The sequence below is a fragment of the Schistocerca serialis genome, unplaced genomic scaffold (genome assembly GCF_023864345.2).
Source record: "Schistocerca serialis cubense isolate TAMUIC-IGC-003099 unplaced genomic scaffold, iqSchSeri2.2 HiC_scaffold_1201, whole genome shotgun sequence".
NCBI classification, from domain to species: Eukaryota; Metazoa; Arthropoda; class Insecta; order Orthoptera; family Acrididae; genus Schistocerca; species Schistocerca serialis.
In genome coordinates, this window is record NW_026047405.1 from 17,501 (window position 1) to 30,000 (window position 12,500).

Here is a 12,500-nt window from a genome sequence, read left to right on the forward strand (position 1 = left end):
AACCTGCGTCGACGATTTGAGGAGGTGGCCCTCCCACATGAGATGCCGCTCCAACGCCTCAATCTCACGCTGCACCTCGTCCCGGCCTGCACCGTCGGCGGCTGGCCCAATCCTCTTCAGCGCCAGGAGACGGGACCGGCGAAGTGTTGGCCCCATCCATCGGCATGATGGGATGCCGAGGCCTCCCTGGGCTACAGGAGCGTGGAAGTAGCCCAGGGGAGTGTCCGCCGGAAGGCGGAACCATCTCCTGACGGCGGCACGGATGGTCACATCTGCCGCTTTCAACGCACCCACTCGGGTGCGGCTGAGGGCCAGCCCATGGTACAGGCCAGGCAGAAGTACGGTGGTGAGGGCGTGGAGGCGCTGTTGCGGCTTGAGCGGAGCTCGGGTGATGACGTCCAGCTGCTCCACCAGGTGGCGTCGTGGGTTGAAAACGCAGCGACCAGCGGTGGAGAATTGCAGTCCCAGGTACCGGAAGGTTTCACCCACACGTAGGGCGGGCACGGTGGCGTTGCCCGCTTTGAAGGTAACGTCGGCGTCGACCTTCACCTTCTTGTCGCGCCCAGACGCGACTAAGGCGAGGGTGAAACACTTCCGGGCGTTGATCTGCAGCCCCAGATGGGCGAGGGCTGCGACGGCTGCGTCGATGAGGGACTGCAATCCCCTCGCGGTCGATGCAAAAAGCAGGACGTCATCTGCGAAGGCCGCAGCGTTAACTCTGCGACCAAGGATCCGAGCTCCGATGTGGGAGGGAAGTTGACTCAAAACATAGTCCACCGCAAAATTGAAAAGGAGGGGGGAGAGGGGGTCACCCTGACGCACACCCCTAGCCGGCTGCAGGGGCACGCCCACGTCGGCGCCGCCCGCTATCACCGTCGTGCTACCCTCGTAACACCTTTCGACGTACTCAATAAAGCAATCCGGCAGGCCATGAGCCCTCAGCACGGGGCGGAGGGCGGCATGGTCCACCGAATCGAACGCTTTAGAGACGTCGATCGATGCCACAAAAACAGAGCGACAGGAGCGGACTGCGTCGGTGAGAGCAGTGTCCAAGATGAAGGTGTTTTCCAACATCCCATCCCGGGGGATGAATGCCCGCTGACGTTCGTCCACAGCACATGCACGCATCAGGCGTGACGCGAGAACCTTGTGAAAGGTCCGCGCCAACACCGAGCAGACCGTAATGGGGCGAAAGTCAGCGGGGGATGTTGGTGCAGCCGTTTTGGGGAGAAGTGACGTCCGGGCGCGAAGCAGACGCTCGGGGAGGGCGCGGGCCAGGAGGAAGAGGTTCAAGAGTTTCACCAGGACTTCATGCGGCAGGCGCCGCAGCTCCGCTGGAGTCAGGCCGTCCGGCCCGGCTGCCGATCCCCTGGGCGGCAAGGCAGCAGCGACCTCCTCACGTGTGACCGGCCCCCATAGGCACTCAGGAGCGACAGGCTCCGAGTGCGGGAGAAGGCGGTCACGGATGAAGCCGGCGGTGGAGATCGGCTTCTTCGTGAAGAGGTCCGCCCAGAAGTCCAGCAGACCGGGGATGTCGGGTGGCGGCTGCAGCAGGGTGCCGTCCAGCAAGCCGCGCACGCAACGTGCACGCGACCTACGGAAGGCGTCCTGTGTCCGCGCGTATTCCCAGCGGCGCCGCTTGCGCTTCTGCAGCGGCGGGGCGGCAGGCGGCCGCTTGGATGGTTGGCGCGGCCGCTGTGTCCTGGTGATCGACCTCTCCCCCCTGGACCCGACCGACGCAAGGGCATCCGGGAGCATGCCCAGGATGACATCGGGCGGCGTGCCCCGCCCCAGACCAATGACTCGATCCAGGGCAGAGAAACGCTGGGCGGAAGCAGGTAGCCCCGCCAGATGCTCCCAGATGGCGGCGTCAGTCGGCCCCTCCGGCGGCGGCCCGGTGGTGTCGGCCGCGAAGTCCTCGGCTGCGTCGACGGGCGGCGCAGCGGCCTCGCCCGCGTCAGGCAGCGAGCTCGCTGCTCCACGGCGGGACGCCGGCTCTTCACCCCGACCGATCTCAAGTGCCTCCATGAATTGGCGGACAAGCTGCTTGTGGGCAGCTTGCCGCCGTCGGCACTTGATTGCCTCAAGCGTTCGGTCGGGGAACATCCTGGTAAGTTCTTGATTTACAAAGAAGAACCGGGCGTCCCTCTCCAGGAACAGTTCGGCCTCTGCCTTGGCGAGCGACAGGACTTCTTCCTCCGTCCACCTCGCGCGATGCCTCTCCGTCACGATCTCAGCGTTGGCGGCCGCAGGGTGTTGGCGGCGGCGATGGACCCCGAGACCGTTCTTCGTGGTAAAAGTGCGGTGGCACTCACTGCAAGCAAAGGGAGCTACACAAACTATCGCATTTTCGTTACGGCCGGTTGGCCGGATAGGTGCTGGGGTAGCTGGGGTGGCACCTTAAGAGAGTCATAGTTACTCCCGCCGTTTACCCGCGCTTGCTTGAATTTCTTCACGTTGACATTCAGAGCACTGGGCAGAAATCACATTGCGTCAACACCCGCTAGGGCCATCGCAATGCTTTGTTTTAATTAGACAGTCGGATTCCCCCAGTCCGTGCCAGTTCTGAGTTGATCGTTGAATGGCGGCCGAAGAGAATCCGCGCACCCGCGCGCCCCCGGAGGAGCACGCTAAGGCGGACGCGGCCTCGCAGCAAGGAAGATCCGTGGGAGGCCAAGGCACGGGACCGAGCTCGGATCCTGCACGCAGGTTGAAGCACCGGGGCGCGAACGCCGCGCAGGCGCGCGCATCCTGCACCGCCGGCCAGCACGAGGCCGACCAACGGCGAGAGCAGACCACGCCCGCGCTAAACGCCCGCACTTACCGGCACCCCTACGGCACTCACCTCGCCCAGGCCCGGCACGTTAGCGCTGACCCACTTCCCGACCAAGCCCGACACGCCCCGATCCTCAGAGCCAATCCTTATCCCGAAGTTACGGATCCAATTTGCCGACTTCCCTTACCTACATTATTCTATCGACTAGAGGCTCTTCACCTTGGAGACCTGCTGCGGATATGGGTACGAACCGGCGCGACACCTCCACGTGGCCCTCTCCCGGATTTTCAAGGTCCGAGGGGAAGATCGGGACACCGCCGCAACTGCGGTGCTCTTCGCGTTCCAAACCCTATCTCCCTGCTAGAGGATTCCAGGGAACTCGAACGCTCATGCAGAAAAGAAAACTCTTCCCCGATCTCCCGACGGCGTCTCCGGGTCCTTTTGGGTTACCCCGACGAGCATCTCTAAAAGAGGGGCCCGACTTGTATCGGTTCCGCTGCCGGGTTCCGGAATAGGAACCGGATTCCCTTTCGCCCAACGGGGGCCAGCACAAAGCGCATCATGCTATGACGGCCCCCATCAACATCGGATTTCTCCTAGGGCTTAGGATCGACTGACTCGTGTGCAACGGCTGTTCACACGAAACCCTTCTCCGCGTCAGCCCTCCAGGGCCTCGCTGGAGTATTTGCTACTACCACCAAGATCTGCACCGACGGCGGCTCCAGGCAGGCTCACGCCCAGACCCTTCTGCGCCCACCGCCGCGACCCTCCTACTCGTCAGGGCTTCGCGGCCGGCCGCAAGGACCGGCCATGACTGCCAGACTGACGGCCGAGTATAGGCACGACGCTTCAGCGCCATCCATTTTCAGGGCTAGTTGCTTCGGCAGGTGAGTTGTTACACACTCCTTAGCGGATTCCGACTTCCATGGCCACCGTCCTGCTGTCTTAAGCAACCAACGCCTTTCATGGTTTCCCATGAGCGTCGATTCGGGCGCCTTAACTCGGCGTTTGGTTCATCCCACAGCGCCAGTTCTGCTTACCAAAAGTGGCCCACTTGGCACTCCGATCCGAGTCGTTTGCTCGCGGCTTCAGCATATCAAGCAAGCCGGAGATCTCACCCATTTAAAGTTTGAGAATAGGTTGAGGTCGTTTCGGCCCCAAGGCCTCTAATCATTCGCTTTACCGGATGAGACTCGTACGAGCACCAGCTATCCTGAGGGAAACTTCGGAGGGAACCAGCTACTAGATGGTTCGATTAGTCTTTCGCCCCTATACCCAGCTCCGACGATCGATTTGCACGTCAGAATCGCTACGGACCTCCATCAGGGTTTCCCCTGACTTCGTCCTGGCCAGGCATAGTTCACCATCTTTCGGGTCCCAACGTGTACGCTCTAGGTGCGCCTCACCTCGCAATGAGGACGAGACGCCCCGGGAGTGCGGAGGCCGCCGCCCCGTGAAGGGCGGGGAAGCCCCATCCTCCCTCGGCCCGCGCAAGGCGAGACCTTCACTTTCATTACGCCTTTAGGTTTCGTACAGCCCAATGACTCGCGCACATGTTAGACTCCTTGGTCCGTGTTTCAAGACGGGTCGTGAAATTGTCCAAAGCTGAAGCGCCGCTGACGGGAGCGATTATTCCGCCCGAGAGCATCCCGAGCCAACAGCGGCGCGGGTCCGGGGCCGGGCCAGGTAGGTCCGTCATCCGGGAAGAACCGCGCGCGCTTGCCGGGAGCCCGAGCGCCCAAAGGGGCGAATCGACTCCTCCAGATATACCGCCGGGCAGCCAGCCAGGACACCGGGGCTCTGCCCAACAGACGCGAACCGAGGCCCGCGGAAGGACAGGCTGCGCACCCGGGCCGTAGGCCGGCACCCAGCGGGTCGCGACGTCCTACTAGGGGAGAAGTGCGGCCCACCGCACACCGGAACGGCCCCGCCCCGCGGCGAGTGGAAAGGCAACCGGACACGACCCCGCCGCGAATTGCTCCGCGCGGGCGGCCGGCCCCATCTGCCGAGGGCGGAGGCCAGTGGCCGGATGGGCGTGAATCTCACCCGTTCGACCTTTCGGACTTCTCACGTTTACCCCAGAACGGTTTCACGTACTTTTGAACTCTCTCTTCAAAGTTCTTTTCAACTTTCCCTCACGGTACTTGTTCGCTATCGGTCTCGTGGTCATATTTAGTCTCAGATGGAGTTTACCACCCACTTGGAGCTGCACTCTCAAGCAACCCGACTCGAAGGAGAGGTCCCGCCGACGCTCGCACCGGCCGCTACGGGCCTGGCACCCTCTACGGGCCGTGGCCTCATTCAAGTTGGACTTGGGCTCGGCGCGAGGCGTCGGGGTAGTGGACCCTCCCAAACACCACATGCCACGACAGGCGGCAGCCTGCGGGGTTCGGTGCTGGACTCTTCCCTGTTCGCTCGCCGCTACTGGGGGAATCCTTGTTAGTTTCTTTTCCTCCGCTTAGTAATATGCTTAAATTCAGCGGGTAGTCTCGCCTGCTCTGAGGTCGTTGTACGAGGTGTCGCACGCCACACCGCCAGCCGGCTGTGCACGCTACCGAGTAAGTACCGGTATGCGAACCGCCAGGCGACGGGCGCGCATCGCACGTTTAAGGAGACGCGGCCGGCCCCACAGGCGGCCACGACACTCCCAGGTCTGCGAAGCGGGGCAAACGCCGCGCGCTTCAGTATACGTAGCCGACCCTCAGCCAGACGTGGCCCGGGAACGGAATCCATGGACCGCAATGTGCGTTCGAAACGTCGATGTTCATGTGTCCTGCAGTTCACATGTCGACGCGCAATTTGCTGCGTTCTTCATCGACCCACGAGCCGAGTGATCCACCGTCCTGGGTGATCTTTTCATAGTTTCCACCATCTCTTTCGAGACAGTTGCATAGGCGGGACTGAGGCGTGTGGCGGCCCTGTTCCAGCGTTCAGTGTCCAACGGCCTCACGGCCGATGGGCGTCGTACGGCTCCACACCGGAGCGGACAGGCAGTCGGGCGAAAGTCATTCAAAACCGGCGCCAGGCGCCAGGTGCCGCAGGCCAGCCGCTCCAGCGCTTCAGCGCTCGTACCACACAACATTGCCGTTAGTTTTGAGACGAACGCGTGGTTCCGCACGCGGCGCACGGCTACTGCGAGCCGTACAGGTAGCTGCGTGTTGCGCGACACGACACGCACATCGAAAGACATGCAGTCTAGTCGGTAATGATCCTTCCGCAGGTTCACCTACGGAAACCTTGTTACGACTTTTACTTCCTCTAAATGATCAAGTTTGGTCATCTTTCCGGTAGCATCGGCAACGACAGAGTCAATGCCGCGTACCAGTCCGAAGACCTCACTAAATCATTCAATCGGTAGTAGCGACGGGCGGTGTGTACAAAGGGCAGGGACGTAATCAACGCGAGCTTATGACTCGCGCTTACTGGGAATTCCTCGTTCATGGGGAACAATTGCAAGCCCCAATCCCTAGCACGAAGGAGGTTCAGCGGGTTACCCCGACCTTTCGGCCTAGGAAGACACGCTGATTCCTTCAGTGTAGCGCGCGTGCGGCCCAGAACATCTAAGGGCATCACAGACCTGTTATTGCTCAAATCTCGTGCGGCTAGAAGCCGCCTGTCCCTCTAAGAAGAAAAGTAATCGCTGACAGCACGAAGGATGTCACGCGACTAGTTAGCAGGCTAGAGTCTCGTTCGTTATCGGAATTAACCAGACAAATCGCTCCACCAACTAAGAACGGCCATGCACCACCACCCACCGAATCAAGAAAGAGCTATCAATCTGTCAATCCTTCCGGTGTCCGGGCCTGGTGAGGTTTCCCGTGTTGAGTCAAATTAAGCCGCAGGCTCCACTCCTGGTGGTGCCCTTCCGTCAATTCCTTTAAGTTTCAGCTTTGCAACCATACTTCCCCCGGAACCCAAAAGCTTTGGTTTCCCGGAGGCTGCCCGCCGAGTCATCGGAGGAACTGCGGCGGATCGCTGGCTGGCATCGTTTATGGTTAGAACTAGGGCGGTATCTGATCGCCTTCGAACCTCTAACTTTCGTTCTTGATTAATGAAAACATACTTGGCAAATGCTTTCGCTTCTGTTCGTCTTGCGACGATCCAAGAATTTCACCTCTAACGTCGCAATACGAATGCCCCCGCCTGTCCCTATTAATCATTACCTCGGGTTCCGAAAACCAACAAAATAGAACCGAGGTCCTATTCCATTATTCCATGCACACAGTATTCAGGCGGGCTTGCCTGCTTTAAGCACTCTAATTTGTTCAAAGTAAACGTGCCGGCCCACCGAGACACTCAATAAAGAGCACCCTGGTAGGATTTCAACGGGGTCCGCCTCGGGACGCACGAGCACGCACGAGGCGGTCGCACGCCTTCGGCTCGCCCCACCGGCAGGACGTCCCACGATACATGCCAGTTAAACACCGACGGGCGGTGAACCAACAGCGTGGGACACAAATCCAACTACGAGCTTTTTAACCGCAACAACTTTAATATACGCTATTGGAGCTGGAATTACCGCGGCTGCTGGCACCAGACTTGCCCTCCAATAGATACTCGTTAAAGGATTTAAAGTGTACTCATTCCGATTACGGGGCCTCGGATGAGTCCCGTATCGTTATTTTTCGTCACTACCTCCCCGTGCCGGGAGTGGGTAATTTGCGCGCCTGCTGCCTTCCTTGGATGTGGTAGCCGTTTCTCAGGCTCCCTCTCCGGAATCGAACCCTGATTCCCCGTTACCCGTTACAACCATGGTAGGCGCAGAACCTACCATCGACAGTTGATAAGGCAGACATTTGAAAGATGCGTCGCCGGTACGAGGACCGTGCGATCAGCCCAAAGTTATTCAGAGTCACCAAGGCAAACGGACCGGACGAGCCGACCGATTGGTTTTGATCTAATAAAAGCGTCCCTTCCATCTCTGGTCGGGACTCTGTTTGCATGTATTAGCTCTAGAATTACCACAGTTATCCAAGTAACGGGGGTACGATCTAAGGAACCATAACTGATTTAATGAGCCATTCGCGGTTTCACCTTAATGCGGCTTGTACTGAGACATGCATGGCTTAATCTTTGAGACAAGCATATGACTACTGGCAGGATCAACCAGGGAGCTGCGTCAACTAGAGCTGAGCAGCCGGCCGCCCGGGAGTGTGTCCCGGGGGCCCGCGCGAACACGCAAGCGTCCGCTCAATTATTCTGCAAACAGGAGGAGGCTGAGCTCCCCTGCACAACACACCTCGAAACCCTCTCAGGTCCCGGCGGCGCGCAGCGCCGTCCTAAGTACTTGGTCGGGTTCGAGAGAGGCGCAATCGCCCGGAGTTAGGCGAGTAGACGCTTTAGGTGCGACCACCCGTGCTCCCAACTGAGCTTGCCGCTGCCGACAGAGGCCCGGGAGCGTGCTGTCGTGGCATTGCCGGCGGGAGACAACACGCGCCACCTACGGTGACCGGCAGCTCCAACGCCAGCGCCACAGAAGGACAAAAGCCCCACTTGGGTGCCGAAGCGAACTCTCCCAGCACAGCGCACGCGCCAACACGTCCGCACAGCTGCGATACAAACCACCTGCGAGAACCGCTGGGGCGACCGAGCAGCAGACGGCGTCGCGGCGCCGAGCGCCGGGCGGCGGCGCATCCTCAGCGCACACAGTCCTCAATCGGACCAGCACACTGCAGATGGCCACCGCGCTTCGCACCGGGCCCGCGAGGACCTACTTTGGCCGCAAGGCGCCGCGAGCAGGGGGCGCCGGCGCGCAGCTGCGCCGCCTGCCGCGTCCGTCGGCCGGCGCGCCTGCCACTGGCCGCCCCCACCAGCCGGCTGTAGCGCGTGCGCCCACGCACCGCGCTGCCAGCACGCCGGGCGGCCCCCCCTCACCGGCCGGGGACGGTCCCACCCAGCCACCGCCGCGTATCGCCTCACACCCAGATCCCCTTTCGCGTTCGTGGGCATGGTGGGTCCCCTTTCACGTTCGTGGGCATGGTGGGTATCCCTGAAACAACCGGTTAATAGCTCGACCGATCGTCGCCAACACTGATTCACCTCTAGCGAGAACAACCGCACCACAACGGGTTACCTGTTGTTCATTTGCGTAACGTCACCAGCAAACGTAGACGTCCATCGCCATTTGCAACGAGTATTGCATGCCTGTGTCAGGTGTCACAACACACTACGTCTGCCCACATAGACGCAACAACATGTGCACGCCTCGAGAACACGTGGAAGGTAGCCCCCGTACGTATGCGGTGTCCATTGCGCGAACGACTGTCAGCCGGCCTCTGCAGGATGTCGCAGATGTGGAACGCGGTGCAACATGCTATCACGGTGTGTGAGAAGAGACGACTACGTCCGAATACACGCTCCACTACATCAACAGACTGCTCATGCTGATCGCCATCCAGGGCGTCCGTTCCTCCCACACGTCTGAATGGCGTACCACACTGCAATCCAGCTCTTATAGGGAGACGACACGTAGCTGCGTGCACATATTTGGACTGTATGGTCTGCCGTTGCTAGGCGCAGTCGTCGTACGGTCACACATGTGCCACGATGTATCATTCAGTACATACGGACCAATGTGCAGTACAGTTTGTGGGTTTTGCGTACATCGGCGGACAGGTGACAGGCCGTACCACAACGTAGGCTGAGTACGTCGGCATGCGAAGGGCATTGAACATGCAAACTTCTCAACGACCAGCTTGCGAAGGCAGGGGGGAAGGGGGGGGGGCATGTACGTCCTGCTGCTATCCACATTACAGTGTATAGCAGGAGCATGTGGAAAGTCAGCAACACCTGCAAGGTGTTTAACATGACGCGATACACAGGGGACCGGGCAGTGCGAATAGCGAACTATATTGCGAGGGTTGCGGTTAGGCAACACTACACTAATTTAACGAGTTGCATAACAATTACAGAGCAGGTTCAGCGACAACGTGCGTCAGGTTAAGGCGCAATATAGGTTAGGTTGAGGCACAATATAGGTTAGGTTAAGGCACAACATGGGTTACGTTAAGGCACAAATTGGGTTACGTTAAGGCACAACATGGGTTACGTTAAGGCACAACATGGGTTACGTTAAGGCACAAATTAGGTTACGTTAAGGCACAAATTAGGTTACGTTAAGGCACAAATTAGGTTACGTTAAGGCACAAATTAGGTTACGTTAAGGCACAAATTAGGTTACGTTAAGGCACAAATTAGGTTACGTTAAGGCACAAATTAGGTTACGTTAAGGCACAAATTAGGTTACGTTAAGGCACAAATTAGGTTACGTTAAGGCACAAATTAGGTTACGTTAAGGCACAAATTAGGTTACGTTAAGGCACAAATTAGGTTACGTTAAGGCACAAATTAGGTTACGTTAAGGCACAAATTAGGTTACGTTAAGGCACAAATTAGGTTACGTTAAGGCACAAATTAGGTTACGTTAAGGCACAAATTAGGTTACGTTAAGGTACAATATGGGTTAGGTTAAGGTACAATATGGGTTAGGTTAAGGTACAATATGGGTTAGGTTAAGGTACAATATGGGTTAGGTTAAGGTACAATATGGGTTAGGTTAAGGCACAACGTAGGTTAGGTTAAGGCACAACGTAGGTTAGGTTAAGGCACAACATAGGTTAGGTTAAGGCACAACATAGGTTAGGTTAAGGCACAACATAGGTTAGGTTAAGGCACAACATAGGTTAGGTTAAGGCACAACATAGGTTAGGTTAAGGCACAACATAGGTTAGGTTAAGGCACAACATAGGTTAGGTTAAGGCACAACATAGGTTAGGTTAAGGCACAACATAGGTTAGGTTAAGGCACAACGTAGGTTAGGTTAAGGCACAACGTAGGTTAGGTTAAGGCACAACGTAGGTTAGGTTAAGGCACAACGTAGGTTAGGTTAAGGCACAACGTAGGTTAGGTTAAGGCACAACGTAGGTTAGGTTAAGGCACAACGTAGGTTAGGTTAAGGCACAACGTAGGTTAGGTTAAGGCACAACGTAGGTTAGGTTAAGGCACAACGTAGGTTAGGTTAAGGCACAACGTAGGTTAGGTTAAGGCACAACATAGGTTAGGTTAAGGCACAACATAGGTTAGGTTAAGGCACAACATAGGTTAGGTTAAGGCACAACATAGGTTAGGTTAAGGCACAACATAGGTTAGGTTAAGGCACAACATAGGTTAGGTTAAGGCACAACATAGGTTAGGTTAAGGCACAACATAGGTTAGGTTAAGGCACAACATAGGTTAGGTTAAGGCACAACATAGGTTAGGTTAAGGCACAACATAGGTTAGGTTAAGGCACAACATAGGTTAGGTTAAGGCACAACATAGGTTAGGTTAAGGCACAACGTAGGTTAGGTTAAGGCACAACGTAGGTTAGGTTAAGGCACAACGTAGGTTAGGTTAAGGCACAACGTAGGTTAGGTTAAGGCACAACGTAGGTTAGGTTAAGGCACAACGTAGGTTAGGTTAAGGCACAACGTAGGTTAGGTTAAGGTACAACGTAGGTTAGGTTAAGGTACAACGTAGGTTAGGTTAAGGTACAACGTAGGTTAGGTTAAGGTACAACGTAGGTTAGGTTAAGGTACAACGTAGGTTAGGTTAAGGTACAACGTAGGTTAGGTTAAGGTACAACGTAGGTTAGGTTAAGGTACAACGTAGGTTAGGTGAAGGCGCAATGTAGGTTAGGTTAAGGTACGATATACCTTAGGTTAAGGTACAATATCGCTTAGGTTAAGGTACAATATAGCTTAGGTTAAGGTACACGTTGTAGGGAAAGGTGTATTTTGGGGGGGGAGGGGGCGGCAGGTTCGTTGATAGTGATTATCGTAAGTGCATGCCTGCGGGATCATCCGATTTGTCACGTCAGGATGCACTTGTGGCTCATGACAGGCGGCGCTCCGATTCCAAGGTTGTGGCAGATCTGTGTCTTTCATTCCTGCCATTGTTTGTGTACTGTGACAGGAGGCAGTATTGTGATGTTGGGTGCACCCCTGTGTAGGACATGTGTGGGTGTTCGTGGCTTAGCTGAGCAATGGCGGATGTCGGAAGGGTGGGATATTCTGTTTTCTGGGTGGACCTCCCGGTCTGGTTATGATAGTGTGGATTGTGTAATGTGGCGGAGAGGATGCACCGGATGTTCTTCCATGCTGGTGGTTAGATATTGTGTGTGTGCCTGTTAGAGGCAGAGAGTAGTGTGTGATAGTGTCTGGCTGACGTGTGGTTCTCATTGTGTGCAGAGTCTTTCAGCATGTATAGGGACGGTTGTATATATTATCTGTATTCTGATGGCTCTGCATCTATTACTAATCAGTGCCGTGTATACGGTTACTCTGGTTCCAGTCGAAACTGTTCTATCTCTGTACATTAGTGACACTGCGGCTCCACTATGTTGCCGCCCCTGTCGGCCGTTTCCCCCAGTGTGTGGCTAATGATTATCAGCAATCAGTCTATTAGTCAATACCGGTAGTGTGACGACGTGAAATGTCCGGGATGGGGGAAGCTACACGCTTCCCGTGGGTCAGGGCCTAGAAAGACTCTTCCCACGCAGGAGGCTCGGACTGTCATTACTCTTCCGAGAAATATATTTGCCCAGCGTTTTTTGCGACTGCGAGTGCGACGCGTACGAGTACCGACATGGATGGGGCGCTTCCTAGCTGATCGCTCAGCATCGGAGAAATATATTTGCCCAACGTTTTTTGCGACTGCGAGTGCAACGCCCAAGGGTACCGACGTG

General features: G+C 56.7%; 2 non-coding genes and 1 pseudogene across 2 annotated transcripts; all 3 read right to left on the minus strand.

Annotated features, from left to right (window-relative positions):
- The window catches only part of LOC126435281 (large subunit ribosomal RNA), a 7,650-nt pseudogene extending 2,367 nt beyond the window's left edge, over positions 1-5,283 (minus strand).
- A 188-nt stretch (positions 5,284-5,471) lies between these two features.
- Positions 5,472-5,626, minus strand: LOC126435280 (5.8S ribosomal RNA). The gene has a single exon (XR_007579819.1). It is a non-coding gene; the product is annotated as a 5.8S ribosomal RNA (ribosomal RNA).
- Positions 5,627-5,979: 353 nt separating this feature from the next.
- LOC126435274 (small subunit ribosomal RNA) lies at positions 5,980-7,889 on the minus strand. The gene has a single exon (XR_007579814.1). It is a non-coding gene; the product is annotated as a small subunit ribosomal RNA (ribosomal RNA).
- Positions 7,890-12,500: the final 4,611 nt, after the last annotated feature.